At 41.5% G+C, this 26052-nt stretch overlaps 2 non-coding genes across 2 annotated transcripts; both read right to left on the reverse strand.

The window, feature by feature from the left end:
- Nucleotides 1-3766: 3766 nt before the first annotated feature.
- On the reverse strand, nt 3767-3870 carry LOC112805024 (small nucleolar RNA R71). The gene has a single exon (XR_003203638.1). It is a non-coding gene; the product is annotated as a small nucleolar RNA R71 (small nucleolar RNA).
- A 7512-nt stretch (nt 3871-11382) lies between these two features.
- On the reverse strand, nt 11383-11490 carry LOC112804840 (small nucleolar RNA R71). The gene has a single exon (XR_003203460.1). It is a non-coding gene; the product is annotated as a small nucleolar RNA R71 (small nucleolar RNA).
- Nucleotides 11491-26052: the final 14562 nt, after the last annotated feature.

Consider the following 26052-nt stretch of genomic DNA (forward strand, 5'->3'; position numbering starts at 1 on the left):
TTTATACGCTTTTTGGCATTGTTTTTAGGTAGTTTTTAGTAAGTTCAAGCTACTTTTAGGGATGTTTTCATTAGTTTTTATGTTAAATTCACATTTCTGGACTTTACTATGAGTTTTTGTGTTTTTCTGTGATTTCGGGTAAATTCTGGCTGAAATTGAGGGACTTGAGCAAAACTCTGAAGAAGGCTGACAAAAGGACTGCTGATGCTGTTGGAATCTGACCTCCCTGCACTCGAAGTGGATTTTCTGGAGCTACAGAACCCCAATTGGCATGCTCTCAACGGCGTTGGAAAGTAGACATCCAGGGCTTTCCAGAAATATATAATAGTCCATGCTTTATTCGGAGATTGACGACGTAACTTGGCGTTGAACGCCAAGTACATGCTGCTGTCTGGAGTTAAACGCCAGAAAAACGTCATGATCCGGAGTTGAACGCCCAAAACACGTCATAACTCGGAGTTCAACTCCAAGAAAAGCCTCAGCTCGTGGATAGATCAAGCTCAGTCCAAGCATACACCAAGTGGGCCCCGGAAGTGAATTTATGCATCAATTACTTACTCATGTAAACCCTAGGAGCTAGTTTATTATAAATAGAACATTTATCTATTGTATTAGACATCTTTTGACAGTTTAATCTCTTGATCATTCGGTCTTTTGATCATGGAGAGGGCTGGCCATTCGGCCATGCCTGAACCTTTTACTTATGTATTTTCAACGGTGGAGTTTCTGCACACCATAGATTAAGGGTGTGGAGCTCTGCTGTACCTCAAGTATTAATGCAATTCCATTGTCTTTTATTCAAATCTCTCTTATTCTTATTCCAAGATATTCATTCGTACCCAAGAACATGATGAATGTGATGATAAGTAACCCTCATTATCATTCTCACTTATGAACGCACGTGATTGACAACCACTTCCGTTCTACATGCAACCGAGCTTGAATGTGTATCTCTTAGATTCCCCAACAGAATCTTCGTGGTATAAGTTAGATAGATGGCGGCATTCATGAGGATCCGGAAAGTCTAAACCTTGTCTATGGTATTCCGAGTAGGATCCTGGGATTGAATGACTGTGACGAGCTTCAAACTCCTGAAGGCTGGGCGTGATGACAAGCGCAAAAGAATCAAGGGATTCTATTCCAACCTGATTGAGAACCGACAGATGATTAGCCGTGCTGTGACAGAGCATAGGAACGTTTTCACTGAGAGGATGGGATGTAGCCATTGACAACGGTGATGCCCTACATACAGCTTGCCATGGAAAGGAGTAAGAAGAATTGAGTTGAAGCAGTGGGAGAGCAGGCGTCCTTGAGCCATACAGCATCCCCATTCGCTTATCTGAAATTCCCACCAATGAATCTGCATGAGTATTCTATCCTTTTTATTATTTATTTTCTTATTTCTATTTTCGAACACCCATAAACAAATTTAATCTGCCTAACTGAGATTTACAAGGTAACCATAGCTTGCTTCACACCAACAATCTCTGTGGGATCGACCCTTACTCACGTAAGGTTTATTACTTGGACGACCCAGTACACTTGCTGGTTAGTTGAACGGAGTTGTGAAAGCCGCAGTATTGTGCACCAAGCTTTTGGAGCCATTACCGGGGATTATTCGATTTGTGTGAAAGTATAGATCACAATTTCGTCCACCAAGTTTTTGGCGCCGTTGCCGGGGATTGTTCGAGTATGGACAACTGACGGTTCATCTTGTTGCTCAGATTAGGTAATTTTCTTTTCAAAAATCTTTTTCAAAAATTTTTCTTTTTATTTTTCGTTTTTCCAAACTATATTTTCGAAAAAAATTTAATAAAAATACAAAAAAATTAGAAAATCATAAAAATAAAAAATATTTTGTGTTTCTTGTTTGAGTCTTGAGTCAATTTTTAAGTTTGGTGTCAATTGCATGCTTTTAAAATTTTTCTTGCATTTTTCGAAAATCCCATGCATTCATAGTGTTCTTCATGATCTTCAAGTTGTTCTTGATAAGTCTTCTTGTTTGATCTTGATGATTTCTTGTTTTGTGTTGTTTGTTGTTTTTCATGTGCACTTTTGCATTCATATTTTCCATGCATTAAAGATTTCTAAGTTTGGTGTCTTGCATGTTTTCTTTGCATTAAAAATTTTTCAAAATTATGTTCTTGATGTTCATCATGATCTTCAAAGTGTTCTTGGTGTTCATCTTGACATTCATAGCATTCTTGCATGCATTCATTGTTTTGATCTAAAAATTTCATGCATTGAATATTTTTGTTGTTTTTCTCTCTCATTAATTAAAAATTCAAAAAAATCAAAAAAATATCTTTTCCTTATTTTCCTCCAAATTTTCGAAATTTTGGGTTGACTTGGTCAAAAATTTTTAAAATTAGTTGTTTCTTACAAGTCAAGTCAAAATTTCAATTTTAAAAATCTTATCTTTTCAAAATCTCTTTCAAAAATCATATCTTTTTCATTTTTTTATAAATTTCGAAAATTTCAAAAATCTTTTTCAAAATATTTTTAAAATCTTTTTCTTATCTTTATATCAAATTTTCGAAAATTAGCTAACAATTAATGTGATTGGTTCAAAAATTTGAAGTTTGTTACTTTCTTGTTAAGAAAGGTTCAATCTTTAAGTTCTAGAATCTTATCTTGTAGTTTCTTCTTAGTTGAGTCTTTTTAAAAATTAAATCTTTTTCAAAATATCTTTTTATTAAAATTTTTATCTTATCTTTTTATCTTTTATCTTATCTTTTTCAAAAATTTTATCTTTTTCAAAATTTGATTTCAAAATATCTTATCTAACTTCTTATCTTCTTATCTTTTTTCTAAAATTTAATTTCAAATCTTTTTCAATCAACTAACTAACTTTTTGTTTGTTTCTTATCTTTTTCAAAACTACCTAACCACTTTTTCCTCTCTAATTTTCGAAAATTCTCCCTCTCTTTTTCAAAAATTCTTTTTGTTTTAAATTTTAATTTTAATTATATTTTGTCTTTGATTTTCGAAAATTACTAACCTCTTTTTCAAAAATTATTTTCGAAATTTCTCTTCTCTTCTCTTATTCTATTTAATTAATTAATTACTAACACTTCTCTTCACCTCTCTTCATCTAAGAATCCGAACTTCTTATATCCCTTGTATTTGGATTCTTCTACCCCTTTCTTCCTCTACTGACATAAAGGAATCTCTATACTGTGACATAGAGGATTCCTCTTTCTTTTCTTGTTTTCTTCTCTTTCATATGAGCAGGAACAGGGAAAAGGGCACTCTTGTTGAAGTTGATCCAGAACCTGAAAGGACTCTGAAGAGAAAATTAAGAGAAACTAAATTACAACAATCCAGAAACAACCTTTCAGAAATTTTCGAACAGGAGAAGGAGATGGCAGCCGAAAATAATAATAATAATAATGCAAGGAGAATGCTTGGTGACTTCACAAAGCCCACATCCAAGTTTGATGGAAGAAGCATCTCCATTCCTGCCATTGGAGCCAATAACTTTGAGCTTAAGCCTCAACTAGTTGCATTAATGCAACAAAACTGCAAGTTTTATGGACTTCCATCTGAAGATCCTTATCAGTTTTTAACTGAATTCTTGCAGATCTGTGAGACTGTAAAGACGAATGGAGTTGATCCTGAAGTCTACAGACTCATGCTTTTCCCTTTTGCTGTAAGAGACAGAGCTAGAATATGGTTGGATTCACAACCTAAGGATAGCCTGGACTCCTGGGATAAGCTGGTCACAGCCTTCTTGGATAAATTCTTTCCTCCTCAAAAGCTGAGCAAGCTGAGAGTGGATGTTCAAACCTTCAAACAAAAAGATGGTGAATCCCTCTATGAAGCTTGGGAAAGATACAAGCAGTTGACCAAAAGATGTCCATCTGACATGTTTTCAGAATGGACCTTATTAGATATATTCTATTATGGTCTCTCTGAATTTTCGAAAATGTCATTGGACCATTCTGCAGGTGGATCTATTCACCTGAAGAAAACGCCTGAAGAGGCTCAAGAACTCATTGACATGGTTGCAAACAACCAATTCATGTATACCTCTGAGAGGAATTCCGTGAATAATGGGATACCTCAGAAGAAAGGAGTTCTTGAAATTGATGCTCTGAATGCCATACTGGCTCAAAACAAAATGTTGACTCAACAGGTCAACATAATCTCTCAAAATCTGAATGGATTGCAACATGCATCCAACAGTACTAGAGAGGTAGCTTCTGAAGAAGCTTATGATCCTGAAAACCCTGCCATGGCAGAGGTTAATTACATGGGTGAACCTTATGGAAACACCTATAATCCATCATGGAGAAATCATCCAAATTTCTCCTGGAAGGATCAACAAAAGCCTCAACAAGGCTTTAACAATGGTGGACGCAATAGGCTGAGCAATAGTAAGCCATATCCATCATCTTCTCAGCAACAGACAGAGAATTCTGAACAAAACACTTCTAATTTAGCCAATATAGTCTCTGATCTGTCAAAGGCCACTTTCAGTTTCATGAATGAAACAAGATCCTCCATTAGAAATTTGGAGGCACAAGTGGGCCAGCTGAGTAAGAAAGTCATTGAAACTCCTCCCAGTATTCTCTCAAGCAATACAGAAGAGAATCCAAAAGGAGAGTGCAAGGCCATTGATTTGATCAAAGTGGCCGAATGCACTAGGGAGGAGGAGGACGAAAATCCTAGTGAGGAAGACCTCCCGGGACGTCCTTCAAGCAAGAAGGAGTTTCCTATTAAGGATCCAGAGGAATCTGAGGCTCATCTAGAGACCATAGAGATTCCATTAAATCTCCTTCTGTCATTCATGAGCTCTGAATACTATTCTTCCTCTGAAGAGGATGAAGATGTGACTGGAGAGCAACTTGCTCAATATTTAGGAGCTATCATGAAGCTGAATGCCAAGTTGTTTGGTAATGAGACTTGGGAAAGTGAACCTCCCTTGTTCATTAGTGAACTGGATACTTGGATTCAGAAAACTCTACCTCAGAAGAAACAAGATCCTGGCAAGTTCCTAATACCTTGTACCATAGGCACCATGAGCTTTGAAAAAGCTCTATGTGATCTAGGGTTAGGGATAAATCTTATGCCACTCTCTGTAATGGAGAAGCTAGGGATCATTGAGGTACAACCTGCCTTGTTCTCATTGCAGTTGGCAGATAAGTCATTGAGACAAGCTTATGGGACAGTAGAGGATGTTTTAGTAAAGGTTGAAGACCTTTACATCCCTGCTGATTTCATAATCCTAGACACTAGGAAGGAGAAGGATGATTGCATCATTCTTGGAAGACCTTTCCTAGCCACAGCAGGAGCTGTGATAGATGTCAACAGAGGTGAGTTAGTCCTTCAATTGAATGGGGACTACCTTGTGTTTAAAGCACATGGCCATCCCTCTGTGACAAAAGAGAGTAAGCATGAAGAGCTTCTCTCAGTTCAAAGTCAAGAAGAGCCCACACAGTCAAACTCTAAGTTTGGTGTTGTGAGGCCACAACCAAACTCTAAGTTTGGTGTTCAAACTCCATATCCAAACTCTAAGTTTGGTGTTGGGACCATACAAAAATTGACCTGATCACCTAGTGGCTCAATGAGAGCCACTGTCAAGCTATTGACATTAAAGAAGCGCTTGTTGGGAGGCAACCCAATTTTTATCTAACTTTTATTTTATTTTGTTTTATTGTTATTTTGTGTTTTATTAGGTACATGATCATGAGGAGTCACGAAAAAATAAAAAAAATTAAAAACAGAGTCAAAAACAGAAGAAAAAAATTTTTCACCCTGGAGGTAGCGCAGACTGGCGTTCAACGCCAGTAAGATGCATCTGGCTGGCGTTCAACGCCAGAACAGAGCACCATTCTGGCGCTGAACGCCAGAAACAAGCAACATCCTGGCGCTGAACGCCAGGAATGTGCCTAGAGGAGACAAACTGGCGCTGAACGCCAGTAACAAGCATGAAACTGGCGTTCAACGCCAGAAACATGCTTTACATGGGCGTTGAACGCCCAGAACATGCACCAATGGGCGTTTAAATGCCAGAATGGTGTGCCAAGGCAATTTACATGCCTATTTGGTGCAGGGATGGAATTCCTTGACACCTCAGGACCTGTGGACCCCACAGGATCATCTCAGGATCTGTGGATCTCACAGGATCCCCACCTACCTCGCCCTCTCTCTTTCCATTCATGGTCATCCCTTCTATTTTTCATTCACCACCTACATCTATCCACTCTTTCCCATACACCCCACCTACCTTTACAATTCAACTTCTCCTTCCCACCCAATCCCACCCATATAGCCGAATTCATCTCCCCCCACTCACCTCCATTTTCTTCTTCTTCTTCTTCCTCTCTTCTTTCTTCTCTTGCTCGAGGGCGAGCAATATTTTAAGTTTGGTGTGGTAAAAGCATAGCTTTTTTTTGCTTTTCCATTACCATTAATGGCACCTAAGGCCAGAGAAACCTCAAAGGGAAGACAAAAGCTTCCACCTCTGAGTCTTGGGAGATGGAAAGACTATAAGCCGTCATAGCTCAGTGGTAGAACATGTGGCTGCAAATCAAGAAATCCCTGAGATACCTCAGGGAATAAGTTATCCTCCACACAAATATTGGAAGCAACTAAGGGTAGAAACACCAAAATTACTAGGAATCATTCAACAGAAGCAAGGAAGAGACATAGAGGAGCTCAAAAAGCACCATTGGACCTTCAAGAAGGCACCACCCTCACTCAGGTGGATTCATTCCTTGTTCTTTATTTCTCTCTGTTTTTGGTTTTTAGTATTGTGTTTATCTATGTTTTGTGTCTCTACTTCATGATCATTAGTATGTAACCATGCCTTAAAGCTATGAATAAAATCCATTAGTCTTTCACCTCTCTTAAATGAAAAAAGTTTTAATTCAAAAGAACAAGAAGTACATAGATTTCGAATTTATCATTGAATTTAATTTAATTATATTGATGTGGTGACAATAACTTTTGTTTTCTGAATGAATGATTGAACAGTGCATATGTCTTTTGATATTGTTGTTTATGAGTGTTAAAATTGTTGGTTCTTGAAAGAATGATGAACAAAGAGAAATGTTATTGATGATCTGAAAAATTCATGAATTGATTCTTGAAGCAAGAAAAAGCAGTAAAAAAGAAAGCTTGCGAAAAAAAAAGTAGCGAAAAAAAATAGAAAGAAAAAGAAAAAGCAAGCAGAAAAAGCCAATAGCCCTTAAAACCAAAAGGCAAGGGTAAAAAGGATCCAAGGCTTTGAGCATCAATGGATAGGAGGGCCCAAGGAAATTAAATCCAGGCCTAAGCGGCTAAATCAAGCTGTCCCTAACCATGTGCTTGTGTCATGAAGGTCCAAGTGAAAAGCTTGAGACTAAGTGGTTAAAGTCGTGATCCAAAGTAATAGAGTGTGCTTAAGAGCTCTGGACACCACTAACTGGGGACTCTAGCAAAGCTGAGTCACAATCTGGAAAGGTTCACCCAGTTATGTGTCTGTGGCATTTGTGTATGATGAGCGGATAATTTGTATGCTTTTTGGCATTGTTTTTAGTATGTTTTTGGTATGATATAGTTAGTTTTTAGTATATTTTTATTAGTTTTTAGTTAAAATTCACTTTTCTGGACTTTACTATGAGTTTGTGTGTTTTTCTGTGATTTCAGGTATTTTCTGGCTGAAATTGAGGGACCTGAGCAAAAATCTGATTCAGAGACTGAAAAGGACTGCAGATGCTGTTGGATTCTGACCTCCCTGCACTCGAAGTGGATTTTCTGGAGCTACAGAAGCCCAATTGGCGCGCTCTCAACGGCGTTGGAAAGTAGACATCCTAGGCTTTCCAGCAATATATGATAGTCCATACTTTGCCCAAGATTTGATGGCCCAAACCGGCGTTCAAAGTCACCTTCAGAAATTCCAGCGTTAAACGCCGGAACTGGCACCAAAATGGGAGTTAAACGCCCAAACTGGCACTAAAGCTGGCGTTTAACTCCAAGAAGAGTCTCTGCACGAAACTTCTTCATTGCTCAGCCCAAGCACACACCAAGTGGGCCCGGAAGTGGATTTTTATGTCATTTACTCATTTCTGTAAACCTTAGGATACTAGTTTTCTATAAGTAGGACCTTTTACTATTGTATTGGGAGTCTTTCGATCACTAGAGCTTTTTGATCATACATTTTTATGATTGAACCCTCATTGGGAGGCTGGCCATTCGGCCATGCCTAGACCTTATGCTTATGTATTTTCAACGGTGGAGTTTCTACACACCATAGATTAAGGTGTGGAGCTCTGCTGTACCTCGAGTATTAATGCAATTACTATTGTTCTTCCATTCAATTCCGCTTGTTCTTGTTCTAAGATATCACTTGTTCTTCAACTTGATGAATGTGATGATCCGTGACACTCATCATCATTCTCACCTATGAACGTGTGACTGACAACCACCTCCGTTCTACCTTCGATTGGGTGAATATCTCTTGGATTCCTGATTGCACGATGCATGGTTGATCGCCTGACAACCGAGTGCTCGTCTGACAAACGAGCCAACCATTCCGTGAGATCAGAGTCTTCGTGGTATAGGCAAGAACTGATGGCGGCATTCAAGAGAATCCGGAAGGTCTAACCTTGTCTGTGGTATTCTGAGTAGGATTCAATGACTGAATGACTGTGACGTGCTTCAAACTCCTAGCAGGCGGGGCGTTAGTGACAGACGCAAAAGAATCGATGGATTCTATTCCGGCCTGACCGAGAACCGACAGCTGAATTCCGCTATGCTGTGACAGAGCATATGCAATCGCTTTCACTGAGAGGATGGGAGGTAGCCATTGACAACGGTGAAACCCTACACAAGCTTGCCATGGAAAGGAATAAGAAGGATTGGATGAAGACAGTAGGAAAGCAGAGAGACGGAAGGGAAGGCATCTTCATACGCTTATCTGAAGTTCCTACCAATGAATTACATAAGTATCTCTATCTTTACCTTTTTGTTATTTTCGTTCATCACCATTACTATTTGAGTTTGCCTGACTAAGATTTACAAGATGACCATAGCTTGCTTCAATACTAACAATCTCCGTGGGATCGACCCTTACTCGCGTAAGGTTTATTACTTGGACGACCCAGTGCACTTGCTGGTTAGTTGTGCGAAGTTGTGTAATGCCATGGTACTGAACTACCAAGTTTTTGGGGTTCATGACTGGGGATTATGAGAGTTGTGAAAAAGTATTGTTCACAATTTCGCGCACCAAGTTTTTGGCGTCGTTGCCGGGGATTGTTCAAGTTTTGAGCAAGCTTTTGGTAACATCAGTGCCAAGATCCGGCAACAACACCAAGTTTTTGGCGCCGTTGCCGGGGATTGTTCTAGTTTGGACAACTGACGGTTCATCTTGTTGCTTAGATTAGGTATTTTTTTTTCTTCAGAGTTCTTAAGAATGAATTCTAGTGTTTCAAGGTGATATTCTTATCATCACCAAAGCTGATTGATCTTCATCAATTTAGCTCTTGAATGCAATGTTCTGCTGAAGCTTGGCTGGCCATGTCTAATTTCTTTAGACTAAAGCTTTAGACTAACATTGCATGATTCCTGGAATTCTCATTAAGAATTTTGATACCTTTATTTTCTTTTCCACTTAATTTTCGAAAATCCAAAAAAATTACAAAATCATAAAATCCAAAAATATTTCTTGTTCGATTCTAGTGTCTCATGTTAAGTTTGGTGTCAATTGCATGTTTCTGTTCTTATTGCATTCATGCATGTGTCTTAAGGATCTTCAAGTAATTCTTGATGATTTTCGTGCTCTGATCTTTGAATTCAATTGACTTGAGTGTTTTGTGTGTCTCATATGCATTTTCATTTTGTTAGTGTCAGTAGTGTACAAACGGCTAAGTTTGGTGTCTTGCATGCACTGTTATTTGATTCTTGTTGCATTTTGATTTGTCCTTATTATTAAAAATCCAAAAATATTTTTAATTTGTGTCTTTTCAAGTCAATAATACAGAGAATTGAAGATTCAGAACATACAGCAGAGGAATTGCACAGAAAAAGCTGGGCGTTCAAAACGCCCAGTGAAGAAGGACAGACCGGCGTTTAAACGCCAGCTAGGGTACCTGGTTGGGCGTTTAACGCCCAAAAGGGTAGCATTTTGGGCGTTAAACGCCAGAATGTGCACCATTCTGGGCGTTTAACGCCAGGATGGCACAAGGGGGAAGATTTTGTTTTCAAATCAAATTTTTTTTAGTTTTCAAAGTTTTTCAAAATCAAATCTTTTTCAAATCATATCTTTTCAATCAAATCTCTTTCAAATTTAATTTCTTTCTTTTTTCAAAGATACTTGCTACCAATTAATGATTTGATTCAACATTTCAAGTATGTTGCCTTTTCTGTTGAGAAAGGTTTAATGTTTGAATCATATCTTTTCTTGTTAGCCAAGTTTTTAATTTTCCAAATCAAATCTTTTTAAAATGTTTTTCAAATCATATCTTCTCAATCACATCTTTTTAAAACCAATCATATTTTCCTAACCACATCTTTTTCAAAAATAGTCTTCAATCAAATCTTTTTGATTTCTAATTTCAAAATCTTTTTCAAAAATCACTTTATTTCTTTCCCACTTTCATTTTCGAAAATTAAGTAATGTTTTTCAAAAATGTTTTCAAAATTTTTACTTAATTTTCGAAAATCACTTCCCTTCTTCTCACATCCTTCTAATTATGGACTAACACTATTCCTTAATACAAAATTCGAACTCCATCTCCTTTGATAAGTTCGAATTTTTTACTTCTGTCTTCTACTCTTCTTTTCCTCTAACACTTCAAGGAATCTCTATACTGTGACATAGAGGATTCCACATTTTCTTGTTCTCTTCTCTCTCATATGAGCAGGAGCAAAGACAAAGGCATTCTTGTTGAGGCTGATCCTGAACCTGAAAGGACCTTGAAGAGAAAGCTAAGAGAAGCCAAAGCACAACTCTCTTTAGAGGACCTGACCGAATTCTCCAAGGAAGAAGAACATATGGCAGCCGAAAACAACAATGCCAACAATGCAAGGAAGGTGCTGGGTGACTTTACTGCACCTACTCCCGATTTCTATGGGAGAAGCATCTCTATCCCTGCCATTGGAGCAAACAACTTTGAGCTTAAGCCTCAATTAGTTTCTCTAATGCAACAGAATTGCAAGTTTCATGGACTTCCACTGGAAGATCCTCATCAGTTTTTAGCTGAGTTCTTGCAAATCTGTGACACTATCAAGACTAATGGAGTTGACCCTGAGGTCTACAGACTTATGCTATTCCCTTTTGCTGTAAGAGACAGAGCTAGAACATGGTTGGATTCTCAACCTAAAGAAAGCCTGGACTCTTGGGAAAAGCTAGTCAATGCCTTCTTGGCAAAGTTCTTTCCACCTCAAAAATTGAGTAAGCTTAGAGTGGAAGTCCAAACCTTCAGACAGAAGGAAGGAGAATCCCTCTATGAAGCTTGGGAAAGATACAAACAATTAATCAGAAAGTGTCCTTCTGATATGCTTTCTGAATGGAGCATCATAGGTATTTTCTATGATGGTCTCTCTGAACTATCCAAGATGTCTCTGGATAGCTCTGCAGGAGGATCTCTTCATCTGAAGAAGACGCCTACTGAAGCTCAAGAACTGATTGAAATGGTTGCAAATAACCAATTCATGTACACTTCTGAAAGAAATCCTGTGAACAATGGGACTAGTCAGAAGAAAGGGGTTCTTGAGATTGACACTCTGAATACCATTTTGGCTCAGAATAAAATATTGACCCAACAAGTCAATAAGATTTCTCAAAGTCTGTCTGGAATGCAAAATGCACCAAGCAGTACTAAGGAAGCTTCATCTGAGGAAGAAGCTTATGATCCTGAGAACCCTTCAATGGAAGAGGTGAATTACATGGGAGAACCCTATGGAAACACCTACAATCCTTCATGGAGGAATCATCCAAATCTCTCATGGAAGGATCAACAGAGACCTCAACAAGGTTTCAATAACAATAATGGTGGAAGAAACAGGTTTAGCAATAGCAAACCTTTTCCATCATCTTCTCAGCAACAGACAGAGAGCTCTAAGCAGAATACCTCTGACTTAGCAACAATGGTCTCTGATCTAATCAAAACCACTCAAAGTTTCATGACTGAAACAAGGTCCTCCATCAGAAATTTGGAAGGACAAGTGGGTCAGCTGAGCAAGAAAATTACTGAACTCCCTCCTAGTACTCTTCCAAGCAATACAGAAGAAAATCCAAAAGGAGAGTGCAAGGCCATCAACATGGCCAAATTTTGGGAGGAAGGAGAGGCAATGAACGCCACTGAGGAAGGCCTCACTGGGCGTCCACTGGCCTCCAATGAGTTCCCCAATGAAGAACCATGGGAATCTGAGGCTCAAAATGAGACCATAGAGATTCCACTGGACTTACTTCTGCTATTCATGAGCTCTGATGAGTATTCTTCCTCTGAAGAGGATGAGTATGTCACTGAAGAGCAAGTTGCTAAATACCTTGGAGCAATCATGAAGCTGAATGACAAGTTATTTGGAAATGAGACTTGGGAGGATGAACCCCCTTTGCTCACCAAAGAACTGGATAACTTGTCTAGGCAGAAACTGCCTCAAAAGAGACAGGATCCTGGGAAGTTTTCAATACCTTGTACCATAGGCACCATGACCTTCAAGAAGGCCTTGTGTGACTTAGGGTCAAGTGTAAACCTCATGCCTCTCTCTGTAATGGAGAAGTTAGGGATCTCTGAGGTGCAAGCTACAAAAATCTCACTAGAGATGGCAGACAACTCAAGAAAACAAGCCTATGGACTTGTAGAGGATGTTCTGGTAAAGGTTGAAGACCATTACATCCCTACTGATTTCATAGTCCTAGAGACTGGGAAGTGCATGGATGAATCCATCATCCTTGGCAGACCCTTCCTAGCCACAGCAAAGGCTGTGATTGATGTTGATAGAGGAGAGTTGATCATTCAAGTGAATGAAGAATCTTTGGTGTTTAAGGCCCAAGGATACCCCTCTATCATCATGGAGAGGAAGCATGAAGAGCTTCTCTCAAAACAGAGCCAAACAGAGCCCCCACAGTCAACTTCTAAGTTTGGTGTTGGGAGGCCACAACCAAACTCTAAGTTTGGTGTTGAACCCCCACATTCAAACTCTAAGTTTGGTGTTGGGAGGTTCCAACATGGCTCTGAGCATTTCTGAGGCTCCATGAGAGTCCTCTGTCAAGCTACTGACATTAAAGAAGCGCTTGTTGGGAGGCAACCCAATGTTATATTTTATCTATTTTGTTTTGTTATTTTCTCTTTTTTGTAGGTTGATGATCATGAGAAGTCACAAAATCAATGAAAAAAGCAAAAACAGAATGAAAAACAGGAAGAAAAATAGCACACCCTGGAGGACGCACCCACTGGCGTTTAAACGCCAGTGAGGTTAGCTGTTGGGCGTTTAACGCCCAGTCTGGCACCATTCTGGGCGTTTAACGCCAGAAAGGGGCACCAGACTGGCGTTAAACGCCAGAAATGGGCAAGAAGCTGGCGTTAAACGCCAGAAATGGGCACCAGCCCGGCGTTTAATGCCAGAAAAGGCACAAAACGTGATTTTGAATGCCATTTGGTGCAGGGATGACTTTTCCTTGACACCTCAGGATCTGTGGACCCCACAGGACCCCCACATACCCTACAACTCTCTCTCTCTTCTTTACCCACTCACCAATCACCTCAACACCTCTTCCCCAAAAACCCCTCACCTATCAAATCTCATCTTTCTCTTCACCACTCACATCCATCCTTCATAAAACCCCACCAACCCCACCATTCAAATTCAAACCAATTTCCCACCCAAACCCACCCTCAAATGGCCGAACATCCCTCTCCCCCCCTCCTATATAAACCCTCCTTCACTCCTTAATTTTCACACACCTTAAACACCATTTCTCTCCCCTTTGGCCGAATACAAAGCCATTCCCTTTCTCCTCATTTCTTCTTCTTCTACTCTCTTCTTTCTTCTTTTGCTCGAGGACGAGCAAACATTTTAAGTTTGGTGTGGTAAAAGCATTGCTTTTTGTTTTTCCATAACCATTTATGGCATCCAAGGCCGGAGAAACCTCTAGAAAGAGGAAAGGGAAGGCAAAAGCTTCCACCTCCGAGTCATGGGAGATGGAAAGATTCATCTCAAGGGTACATCAAGACCACTTCTATGAAGTTGTGGCCTTGAAGAAGGTGATCCCCGAGGTCCCTTTTTCACTCAAGAAGGGTGAATATCCGGAGATCCGACATGAGATCCGAAGAAGAGGTTGGGAAGTTCTTACCAACCCCATTCAACAAGTCAGAATCTTGATGGTTCAAGAGTTCTATGCCAATGCATGGATCACCAAGAACCATGACCAAAGTGTGAACCCGAATCCAAAGAATTATCTTACTGTGGTTCGGGGGAAATACTTGGATTTTAGTCCGAAAAGTGTGAGGGTGGCGTTCAACTTGCCTATGATGCAAGGAGATGAACATCCTTACACTAGAAGGGTCAACTTTGATCAAAGGTTTGACCAAGTCCTCACAGTCATATGTGAAGAGGGCGCCCAATGGAAGAGAGATTCAAGAGGAAAGCCGGTTCAATTGAGAAGGCATGACCTCAAACCCGTGGCTAGAGGATGGTTAGAGTTTATACAACGCTCAATCATTCCCACTAGCAACCGGTCCGAAGTTATCATAGACCGGGCTATCATGATCCATAGCATCATGATTGGAGAAGAAATAGAGGTTCATGAGGTTATAGCCCAAGAACTCTATAAGGTGGCGGACAAGTCCTCTACCTTGGCAAGGTTAGCCTTCCCTCATCTCATTTGTCACCTCTGTTATTCAGTTGGAGTTGACATAGAGGGAGACATCCCCATTGATGAGGACAAGCCCATCACTAAGAAGAGGATGGAGCACACACGAGACCCCACTCATCATGAGATCCCTGAGATTCCTCAAGGGATGCACTTTCCTCCACAAAACTATTGGGAGCAACTAAACACCTCCCTAGGAGAATTAAGTTCCAACATGGGACAACTAAGGGTGGAGCATCAAGAACACTCCATCATCCTTCATGAGATTAGAGAAGATCAAAGAATCATGAGGGAGGAGCAACAAAGACAAGGAAGAGACATTGAGGAGCTCAAGCACTCCATAGGATCTTCAAGAGGAAGAAAGAGCCGCCATCACTAAGGTGGACCCGTTCTTTGATTTCCTTGTTCTTTGTTCTTCTGTTTTTCGAATTTTATGCTTATGTTTATCCATGTTTGTGTCTTGTGATCATTAGTGTCTTAGTGTCTATGCCTTAAAGTTATGAATGTCATATGAATCCATCACCTTTCTTAAATAAAAATGTGCTTAATTGATAAAAGAAAGAATTGCATGAATTTTGAATTTTATAACAGTTTAATTATTTTGATGTGGTGGCAATACTTTTGTTCTCTGAATGTATGCTTAAACAGTGCATATGTCTTTTGAATTTGTGGTTCATGAATGTTGGCTCTTGAAAGAATGATGAAAAAGGAGACATGTTACTGAGGATCTGAAAAATCATTAAAAATGATTCTTGAAGCAAGAAAAAGCTATGAAAAAAAAATCGAAAAAAAAAAGAAAAAAAAAAGAGAAAACGAAAAAGAGAGGAAAGAAAGAAATAAAGTTGTGATCCAAGGCAATAAGAGTGTGCTTAAGAACCCCAGACATCTCTAATTGGGGACTCTAGCAAAGCTGAGTCACAATCTGAAAAGGTTCACCCAATTATGTGTCTGTGGCATGTATGTATCCGGTGGTAATACTGGAAGACAGAGTGCTTTGGGCCACAGCCAAGACTCAATAAGTAGCTATGTTCAAGAATCATCATACTTTACTAGGAGAATCAATAACACTATCTGGATTCTGAGTTCCTAAAGAAGCCAACCATTCTGAATTTCAAAGGATAGAGTGAGATGCCAAAACTATTCAGAGGCAAAAAGCTAAAAGCCCCGCTCATCTAATTAATACTGATCTTCATAGATGTTTTTGGAATTCATTGCATATTCTCTTCTTTTTATCTTATTTGATTTTCAGTTGCTTGAGGACAAGCAACAATTTACGTTTGGTGTTGTGATGAGCGGATAATTTGTATGCTTTTTGGCATTGTTTTTAGTATGTTTTTGGTATGATATAGTTAGTTTTTAGTATATTTTTATTAGTTTTTAGTTAAAATTCACTTTTCTGGACTTTACTATGAGTTTGTGTGTTTTTCTGTGATTTCAGGTATTTTCTGGCTGAAATTGAGGGACCTGAGCAAAAATCTGATTCAGAGACTAAAAAGGACTGCAGATGTTGTTGGATTCTGACCTCCTTGCACTCGAAGTGGATTTTCTGGAGCTACAGAAGCCCAATTGGCGCGCTCTCAACGGCGTTGTAAAGTAGACATCCTGGGCTTTCCAGCAATATATGATAGTCCATACTTTGCCCAAGATTTGATGGCCCAAACCGGCGTTCAAAGTCACCTTCAGAAATTCCAGCGTTAAACGCCGGAACTGGCACCAAAATGGGAGTTAAACGCCCAAACTGGCACTAAAGCTGGCGTTTAACTCCAAGAAGAGTCTCTGCACGAAACTTCTTCATTGCTCAGCCCAAGCACACACCAAGTGGGCCCGGAAGTGGATTTTTATGTCATTTACTCATTTCTGTAAACCTTAGGATACTAGTTTTCTATAAGTAGGACCTTTTACTGTATTGGGAGTCTTTCGATCACTAGAGCTTTTTGATCATACATTTTTATGATTGAACCCTCATTGGGAGGCTGGCCATTCGGCCATGCCTAGACCTTATGCTTATGTATTTTCAACGGTGGAGTTTCTACACACCATAGATTAAGGTGTGGAGCTCTGCTGTACCTCGAGTATTAATGCAATTACTATTGTTCTTCCATTCAATTCCGCTTGTTCTTGTTCTAAGATATCACTTGTTCTTCAACTTGATGAATGTGATGATCCGTGACACTCATCATCATTCTCACCTATGAACGTGTGACTGACAACCACCTCCGTTCTACCTTCGATTGGGTGAATATCTCTTGGATTCCTGATTGCACGATGCATGGTTGATCGCCTGACAACCGAGTGCTCGTCTGACAAACGAGCCAACCATTCCGTGAGATCAGAGTCTTCGTGGTATAGGCAAGAACTGATGGCGGCATTCAAGAGAATCCGGAAGGTCTAACCTTGTCTGTGGTATTCTGAGTAGGATTCAATGACTGAATGACTGTGACGTGCTTCAAACTCCTAGCAGGCGGGGCGTTAGTGACAGACGCAAAAGAATCGATGGATTCTATTCCGGCCTGACCGAGAACCGACAGCTGAATTCCGCTATGCTGTGACAGAGCATATGCAATCGCTTTCACTGAGAGGATGGGAGGTAGCCATTGACAACGGTGAAACCCTACACAAGCTTGCCATGGAAAGGAATAAGAAGGATTGGATGAAGACAGTAGGAAAGCAGAGAGACGGAAGGGAAGGCATCTTCATACGCTTATCTGAAGTTCCTACCAATGAATTACATAAGTATCTCTATCTTTACCTTTTTGTTATTTTCGTTCATCACCATTACTATTTGAGTTTGCCTGACTAAGATTTACAAGATGACCATAGCTTGCTTCAATACTAACAATCTCCGTGGGATCGACCCTTACTCGCGTAAGGTTTATTACTTGGACGATCCAGTGCACTTGCTGGTTAGTTGTGCGAAGTTGTGTAATGCCATGGTACTAAACTACCAAGTTTTTGGGGTTCATGACCGGGGATTATGAGAGTTGTGAAAAAGTATTGTTCACAATTTCGCGCACCAGTGTATCCGGTGGTAATACTGGAAAACAAAATGCTTAGGGCCACGGCCAAGACTCATAAGTAGCTGTGTTCAAGAATCAAACATGCTTAACTAGGAAAGTCAATAACACTATCCAAAATTCTGAGTTCCCAGAGACGCCAATCACTCTGAACTACAAGGGAAAAAGTGAGATGCCAAAACTATTCAGAAGCAAAAAGCTACAAGTCCCGCTCATCTAATTAAATTAATATTCATTGATATTCTGGACTTTATAGTATATTCTCTTCTTTTTATCCTATTTGATTTTCAGTTGCTTGGGGACAAGCAACAATTTAAGTTTGGTGTTGTGATGAGCGGATAATTTATACGCTTTTTGGCATTGTTTTTAGGTAGTTTTTAGTAAGTTCAAGCTACTTTTAGGGATGTTTTCATTAGTTTTTATGTTAAATTCACATTTCTGGACTTTACTATGAGTTTATGTGTTTTTCTATGATTTCAGGTAAATTCTGGCTGAAATTGAGGGACTTGAGCAAAACTCTGAAGAAGGCTGACAAAAGGACTGCTGATGCTGTTGGAATCTGACCTTCCTGTACTCAATGTGGATTTTCTGGAGCTACAGAACTCCAATTGGCATGCTCTCAACGGCGTTGGAAAGTAGACATCCAGGGCTTTCCAGCAATATATAATAGTCCATGCTTTATTCGGAGATTGACGACGTAACTTGGCGTTGAACGCCAAGTACATGCTGCTGTCTGGAGTTAAACGCCAGAAAAACGTCATGATCCGGAGTTGAACGCCCAAAACACGTCATAACTTGGATTTCAACTCCAAGAAAAGCCTCAGCTCGTGGATAGATCAAGCTCAGCCCAAGCATACACCAAGTGGGCCCCGGAAGTGAATTTATGCATCAATTACTTACTCATGTAAACCCTAGGAGCTAGTTTATTATAAATAGAACATTTATCTATTGTATTAGACATCTTTTGACAGTTTAATCTCTTGATCATTCGGTCTTTTGATCATGGAGAGGGCTGGCCATTCGGCCATGCCTGAACCTTTTACTTATGTATTTTCAACGGTGGAGTTTCTGCACACCATAGATTAAGGGTGTGGAGCTCTGCTGTACCTCAAGTATTAATGCAATTCCATTGTCTTTTATTCAAATCTCTCTTATTCTTATTCCAAGATATTCATTCGTACCCAAGAACATGATGAATGTGATGATAAGTAACCCTCATTATCATTCTCACTTATGAACGCACGTGATTGACAACCACTTCCGTTCTACATGCAACCGAGCTTGAATGTGTATCTCTTAGATTCCCCAACAGAATCTTCGTGGTATAAGTTAGATAGATGGCGGCATTCATGAGGATCCGGAAAGTCTAAACCTTGTCTATGGTATTCCGAGTAGGATCCTGGGATTGAATGACTGTGACGAGCTTCAAACTCCTGAAGGCTGGGCGTGATGACAAGCGCAAAAGAATCAAGGGATTCTATTCCAACCTGATTGAGAACCGACAGATGATTAGCCGTGCTGTGACAGAGCATAGAAACGTTTTCACTGAGAGGATGGGATGTAGCCATTGACAACGGTGATGCCTTACATACAGCTTGCCATGGAAAGGAGTAAGAAGAATTGAGTTGAAGCAGTGGGAGAGCAGGCGTCCTTGAGCCATACAGCATCCCCATTCGCTTATCTGAAATTCCCACCAATGAATCTGCATGGGTATTCTATCCTTTTTATTATTTATTTTCTTATTTCTATTTTCGAACACCCATAAACAAATTTAATCTGCCTAACTGAGATTTACAAGGTAACCATAGCTTGCTTCATACCAACAATCTCTGTGGGATCGACCCTTACTCACGTAAGGTTTATTACTTGGACGACCCAGTACACTTGCTGGTTAGTTGAACGGAGTTGTGAAAGCCGCAGTATTGTGCACCAAGCTTTTGGAGCCATTACCGGGGATTATTCGATTTGTGTGAAAGTATAGATCACAATTTCGTCCACCACTTAACCCTAGCGGCAGAAGTCGGCGCAAGAAGACTAGAAATATGCAGCGATTCCCAAGTCGTCACCTCCCAAGTAAACGGTAGCTACCAAGCCAAAGACCCTCTGCTACAGAAATACTTGGAAAAGGTTAAAAGCTTGAGCCAAAAGTTCGAAGAGGTCACGGTCTACCACGTACCTAGAGAAAGGAACACACGGGCAGACCTCCTATCAAAGTTAGCCAGCACAAAGCCAGGAGAAGGGAACCGGTCTCTCATCCAAGGCATGACAAGAGAACCAGCAATCACACTGCACATAACAAGCCTAGGTTCTTCATGGCTAGACCCCATCACCGACTTCCTAGAACACGGCAAACTCCCTGCTGATGAAAAGGACGCGGCGAAATTGAGAAGGGAAGCGGCCAAATACGCCGTCATCCAGGGACAGCTGTTCAGGAAAGGGTTCAACCAACCCCTACTGAAGTGCCTACACCCCGACCAGATGGACTACGTCCTCAGGGAAGTCCATGAGGGCTGCTGTGGGCACCACATTGGAGGCAAGGCCCTAGCGAGGAAACTAATCCGAGCCGGATACTATTGGCCGTCGATGATGGCAGATTCCAAGGAGTTTGTCAAAAAATGCGTAAAGTGCCAACAGAACGCCAACTTTTCCAGGGCGCCGGCCTCCGAGTTAAGCTTGCTAACGACCTCCCGGCCATTCTCTCAATGGGGAGTCGACCTCTTAGGGCCCTTCCCAGTCGGCCCCGGGCAAGTCAAATACCTCATAGTCGCAATTGACTACTACACCAAATGGATAGAAGCCGAACCACTAGCTAGCATATCCTCGTCCAATTGCAGGAAATTCATGTGGAGGCAAGTGATAACGCGATTCGGGATACCGGAAGTCATCATCTCGGACAACGGCACGCAGTTTACTGACAAAAAATTCACGGAATTCCTCCACGGCCTGGGTATAAGGCAAAGGTTCTCTTCGGTAGAACACCCTCAGACGAACGGACAAGTGGAGTCCGCCAACAAGGTTATCCTTTCAGGGCTAAAAAAGAGGTTGGACAATAAAAAGGGTGCTTGGGCCGACGCGCTAGCAGCGGTTCTCTGGTCCTACCGAACAACAGAACAATCCTCCACTAAGGAAACTCCCTTCCGACTAACGTACGGGGTGGACGCAGTAATACCCGTAGAGATCGGTGAGCCGAGCCTGCGGTTGCTTTTGAAAGGAGTGGAGGAAACCGTAGAAAAAGACCTGATAGATGAAGCCAGGGAAATGGCCCATTTGACAGAAACGGCGCTAAAACAAAGAATGGCTCTGCGCTACAACACCAAAGTGCTCAAGAGGGAATTCGAGCAAAACGACCTCGTCCTGAGGCGAAATGATATCGGCCTACCCACCCCCGGAGAAGGCAAGCTAGCGGCGAACTGGGAAGGCCCTTACAGAGTCATAAAAGTGATGGGAAAATGAGCCTTCAAGTTAGAAAGGCTTGACGGCAAGGAAGTCCCGAGAACATGGAACGCGGACAACCTAAGAAGATTCTATTCCTAGAAGATGGCCCGACAAGCCGACCAACCTAGCTAAGTAGTTAATTTGCACATTTAACTTTTGAACTTTTCATAGCGACTTACGAGTCCTTTATACGATTACCGAATAAGATATACTTGTGCAAATTTTCTCTTCTGTTTTGTCACTCAATTCTCCAGATAAACCATCTCATCACGACCAATGACGATGCGCGACCCCGGGACTGATCTCCCCGGGAACCCGCCAACCATCGTCGTAACGACTACGCGAAAGGCCATGGGCCGTTGATATAAATGACGACAATAAACCAAAAACGGTTAATAGAAACGATAACACGACCAGACGAATAAGAAAAAGTTTATCACGACAACTCGAGCAAACGACTAAAAAAGGTCATTGTTCACAAGCCAAAATAAAACGGCTGAAATCAAATTGTCCATAAGCCAAAGCGGCCAAGATTAAAATTATTCATAAGCCAAAACAAAACGGCTAAACAAAAACAGAAGATTCATTTCTTGGGGACGTCGACAACTTTGCCATCCTGAATGACTTTGAGAACACCAATCGCCGACGTATCAAACTCGGGAGCAATAACTTTGACCTGAGCCTTAAGAGCCTCCTCGGTCGCCAAGATCGCACCCTTCCCCTGCTTCACGACATCTTTGTACTTGGTCTTCCACGTTGCCAATTCGGCCTCCACGGCCTGCTTTTCCTTCTCCATCTTGGCCACCCGTTTTTGCGTTGCGCCGACCTGGCTCTCCAAAGTCATCTCACGTTCGACAAGGCGAGAAACCGTGGCGTCCGAGTCTTTTAACTTCTTCTCAGCAGTGGCGGTTTTCTTCTCGGCAGCAGTGGCCTTCTTCTCGGCGGCGTCAAGTTTTTCATTCAATTGGGTCAACTGCTCCTGGAGAGTCTCGACTTCACTCTTCAGTTCATTGTTTGCCTTCCCACTAGATTCCAACCTTCTGCGGAGGGACTCCATCCCGGACAGCTCGAACTCGGCCTTCCGAGCTATCACGGCGCCCCGCAGAAGGGTACGATACATCCACCTCGCCTGCCCGGCGAGGGAAGACTCGTGGAAATACTCCTCAGTACCAGGGATCAGCTGGGAATCTATAAAGTTCCCAGCATCAAAATTCCTCTCCATGACGGTAAGAACCCCTTCGGGACTGGAGGACGCCTTCCTTTTCCTCTTAGGATTAGGGACCTCTTCCACACCATCATCGACATCAGGGTTAGACGTCGAACCCCCGGTGCCTATCACCTCGCGGAAGGGAGAAGCATGAACCGTTTTGTCGCCCTCGACCTGGGCCGCTTGGGTCGAGGTCCCGGTTCCGTCAACCGCGGCTTCCTGCTCGGAAGTGGCTTTGTCCTCCGGAGGAATTGCAGACTTCTCGGCGGCAGATTTTTCATTGTCCCCTTCGTCGTCGCTGGCACAAAGGAAAGTTTGGAATAAGTCGGGAAGACTCGTTACCGACGCAGACATCTCCACTGCAGGAAAGCAAAGAAGGTCGGTTAATCGCCACAAAATATCAGTAAAAGCAAAAAGATAAAGGGTAAAGTAAAAGTTTCTCACAAATGTAATTACGACCGGACTCCCGGTCACCCATAAGGAGGTGGGGATTTACTTGATTCTTCCCAAAGACTGCCATCAACACCTCGGCAATCTGCTTATCCACCGCCGACATGCCTCCATAGGTTACCTTAATAAAGGTATTGGACCCTGCCCCGAAACTCCAATAGGTCGGGATGAGCCGTACCCCCTCCAACGACAACCAAAAGGGATGACGACCTTTGACAGGGCGGACCTTGAAATATTTGTCCTTAAACCCATGGTAGGAATCTTCGAATAAACCGAAAATCCTCCGACCCTGGGCAGACCGGAAGGACATGAACCCCTTTTTGTGTTTCCCCTCCTTCAAAGGGTTTGTGAGGGTGAAAAAGAAAAGGAAAACATCTACGGACACCGGCAGCTCGAGGTACTCACAAACCATCTCGAAACAGCGGATCGAGGCCCAACTGTTCGGATGCAACTGCGATGGCGCCACGGAAATTCGACCTAAAAGCGCCATTTGAAAGGCTGAGAATGGAATACGAACTCCGACTTGGGTGAACATGGACTTGTAGAACCAAATCCAGTCGGCGACTCGGGGGTGTTGGAAGTTGATTTCATACAATCGCTCGTGTGGAGCCGGGACAAAAACGTCATAATTGGCTTCCTCGTCAGTCCCTCCACACAAGTACTCGGCTTGTCGGAACTCGGTGAGCTCCTCCTCGCCCATTTGGTTGGGCGATTCCTTCAGGTCGGAAACGACCCAAGCATAGGGATCATACGCCGCGGGGTTAACGGAAGCCCGGGAAACCGTGCGAGCCATACCTACATGGGGGGTCCATCCAGTCAGTCTAAGAGATCGGTTGCTCAGGCCGAATACAGACACTACCCCCCACGACTCCCCGACTAAGGCCAAACGAGACTAAAGCACGAAAAATACAAGAAAAAACCTACCCTGGAATGGTACTTTTCCCCCTAACACATCTAGTCGCAATTAAAAGGCTACGCAACAACAGCAAAAAACCAAACAACAAACATGCAAAAATAATGCATAAAAGGGAGAATGATTCGAAAGTTACCTGAATTAATGGAAGGAGGACGGAACAGTTGGCAAAGAAAGATGTGATGGGAGGGGCGCACAACAGCACTGCAAAGAAATGTTGAGATTTGGGAGCAAGAAGAAGGCAGAAAAAGGAAGATACAAAAGAAAGAAGAGAATGCCAAAACTGGCCTGTTTAAAAACTACCTCCCTAGGAAGCGCGAAACGTCTGGGGGCATAATGGTCTTTTCAGCAAGGGTTTTCCACCCCATTATGAGCATTTAATGCTCGGCACTGGGAACGATGCGACGAAACGGTTGCTTGTACAACCAAAGGACACGCGCGTTGGGGTCGCATCCTCATCACGAACAGCCGACCAGACGATCCCGAATGAGAGGCGACACGACACGCCATTGATAGCTCCCACAGCTACCATCGGCGCGTGGGGGCACTGTTACGGCCTGGCCCAAGGAACCGACGGGTCGATCCGGCCCGAGCTCCACCCGACCCGGTTCCGTGCCCTTCATGCGACCCGGACACGCGTCCCGTACGGCTCATACGTAGCTATAGGACAGCGTCCTTGAGGATATGGGCCTGACCCCGTGAGGGGGGCCCACCACTGACATGTATATAAGGGGAAGATTGGCTCTTCCCCCGAGGTACGTCATATCCTTTCACCTCATTATTCTACCCGCCTGCACATCGCTGACTTGAGCGTCGGAGTGTCTTTGCAGGTGGCACCCCCCTTTTTTCGTCCTCTCTTCAAGGCAAGTGCTCGGCTGCTCGGCAAACCCGCAACCAGTACGACCAAAGCTAAGGCGTCCTCACTCCCTCTCCTGCTCACCCGATCTGTCCGGAACCCGACGACCGAACAACAACTTTACTTATATAAGGGTATTTTAATCCTTTAATTCCTAAAAATTTGTATTTTAGTTTTTTAATTAAATCAAATTCAAATTTTAAATTATTCACACAATCAAACAATTCTAATTCTTAAAGGGTATATTAGTATTTTAAAATTATTCTAAAAGGATTATTTAGTGGTTTAAAAATTAAGTATAAAGATATTTTTTTTTAAGATCAAATTCAAATTATACAACAATAATAATCCCAGAGAAACTTTCAAACTTAAAGGATTTGGTTTATGAGTTAAATCGTATAATTCATGTATTAAAGTATTTAGTTAAATTCTATTAAAGATATTTAATTAAATTATTTTTATTATTAGTGCAAAAATCAATAATATTTACCAACAAAAAAAACAGTAATAATACATTGTTCTTTTTATATTTTATCAATACAAATGATTGATAAAATCTTTTTAACAATTTAAGATCTATAAAAAATATATAAAATATATGTATCAAATCAGAACTAAATTTAAAATCAGTTATAATTGAGATAAAGATTTAATTTGTTAATAAAAGATTTTTTTTTTCCTTAAGCTATTAAAGAAAGTCAGAACTGTATAAAAGCTACCTAGCAATAGCATAAACCGAACTAATTACTCTTGTTACCTTTTCATGGAATTCACCTTTTCTTCTTTGCAAATCACTCCTGACGTGTACAATACCAAACTCGGAGATAAACTCAAAGCTGATTACCTACCTAAAGACTCGGATAAACTGAACAAAGGCATAAAAATCTCCAACTAAAACGCGAACAGGTCAGCAGTGTCACCCACAATCACGGAACTCACTCCCTCAAATTCAATCGCGTCTCTGCATAGGTCAAAGATATCAGTAACAGCACTCACCTGACATTTCGAAACAAACTAACACACCACACATCTATAAAACCAAACCTAACCCAACCACAAAAGACAGGTTACAGAACTCATTCTCATATATTATTCTTATTCTCTTATAACTCATATACTCACTTGAGCGTCGGAGTGCTTTGTGCAGGTGCTCCCGCCGCCGTGTTCCAGAAAACTGAGGTTAGAGCCGCACCGTTATACTTGGACGACCTTTAGCCCGATCAAGGGCTGAAGTGCTCAACTGGAAGCAGCGGACCTCGGCACCCTCAGGACGGAACATTTGGCGCCCACCGTGGGGCCCGACATCTAACCCCACTCTGTTTTCATATTACACTTTGTTTTCTTCTTTCACGCAGGGTTTATCAACCTTCCGAC

This window comes from Arachis hypogaea, chromosome 5 (genome assembly GCF_003086295.3).
Source record: "Arachis hypogaea cultivar Tifrunner chromosome 5, arahy.Tifrunner.gnm2.J5K5, whole genome shotgun sequence".
In the NCBI taxonomy this organism is placed as follows: Eukaryota; Viridiplantae; Streptophyta; class Magnoliopsida; order Fabales; family Fabaceae; genus Arachis; species Arachis hypogaea.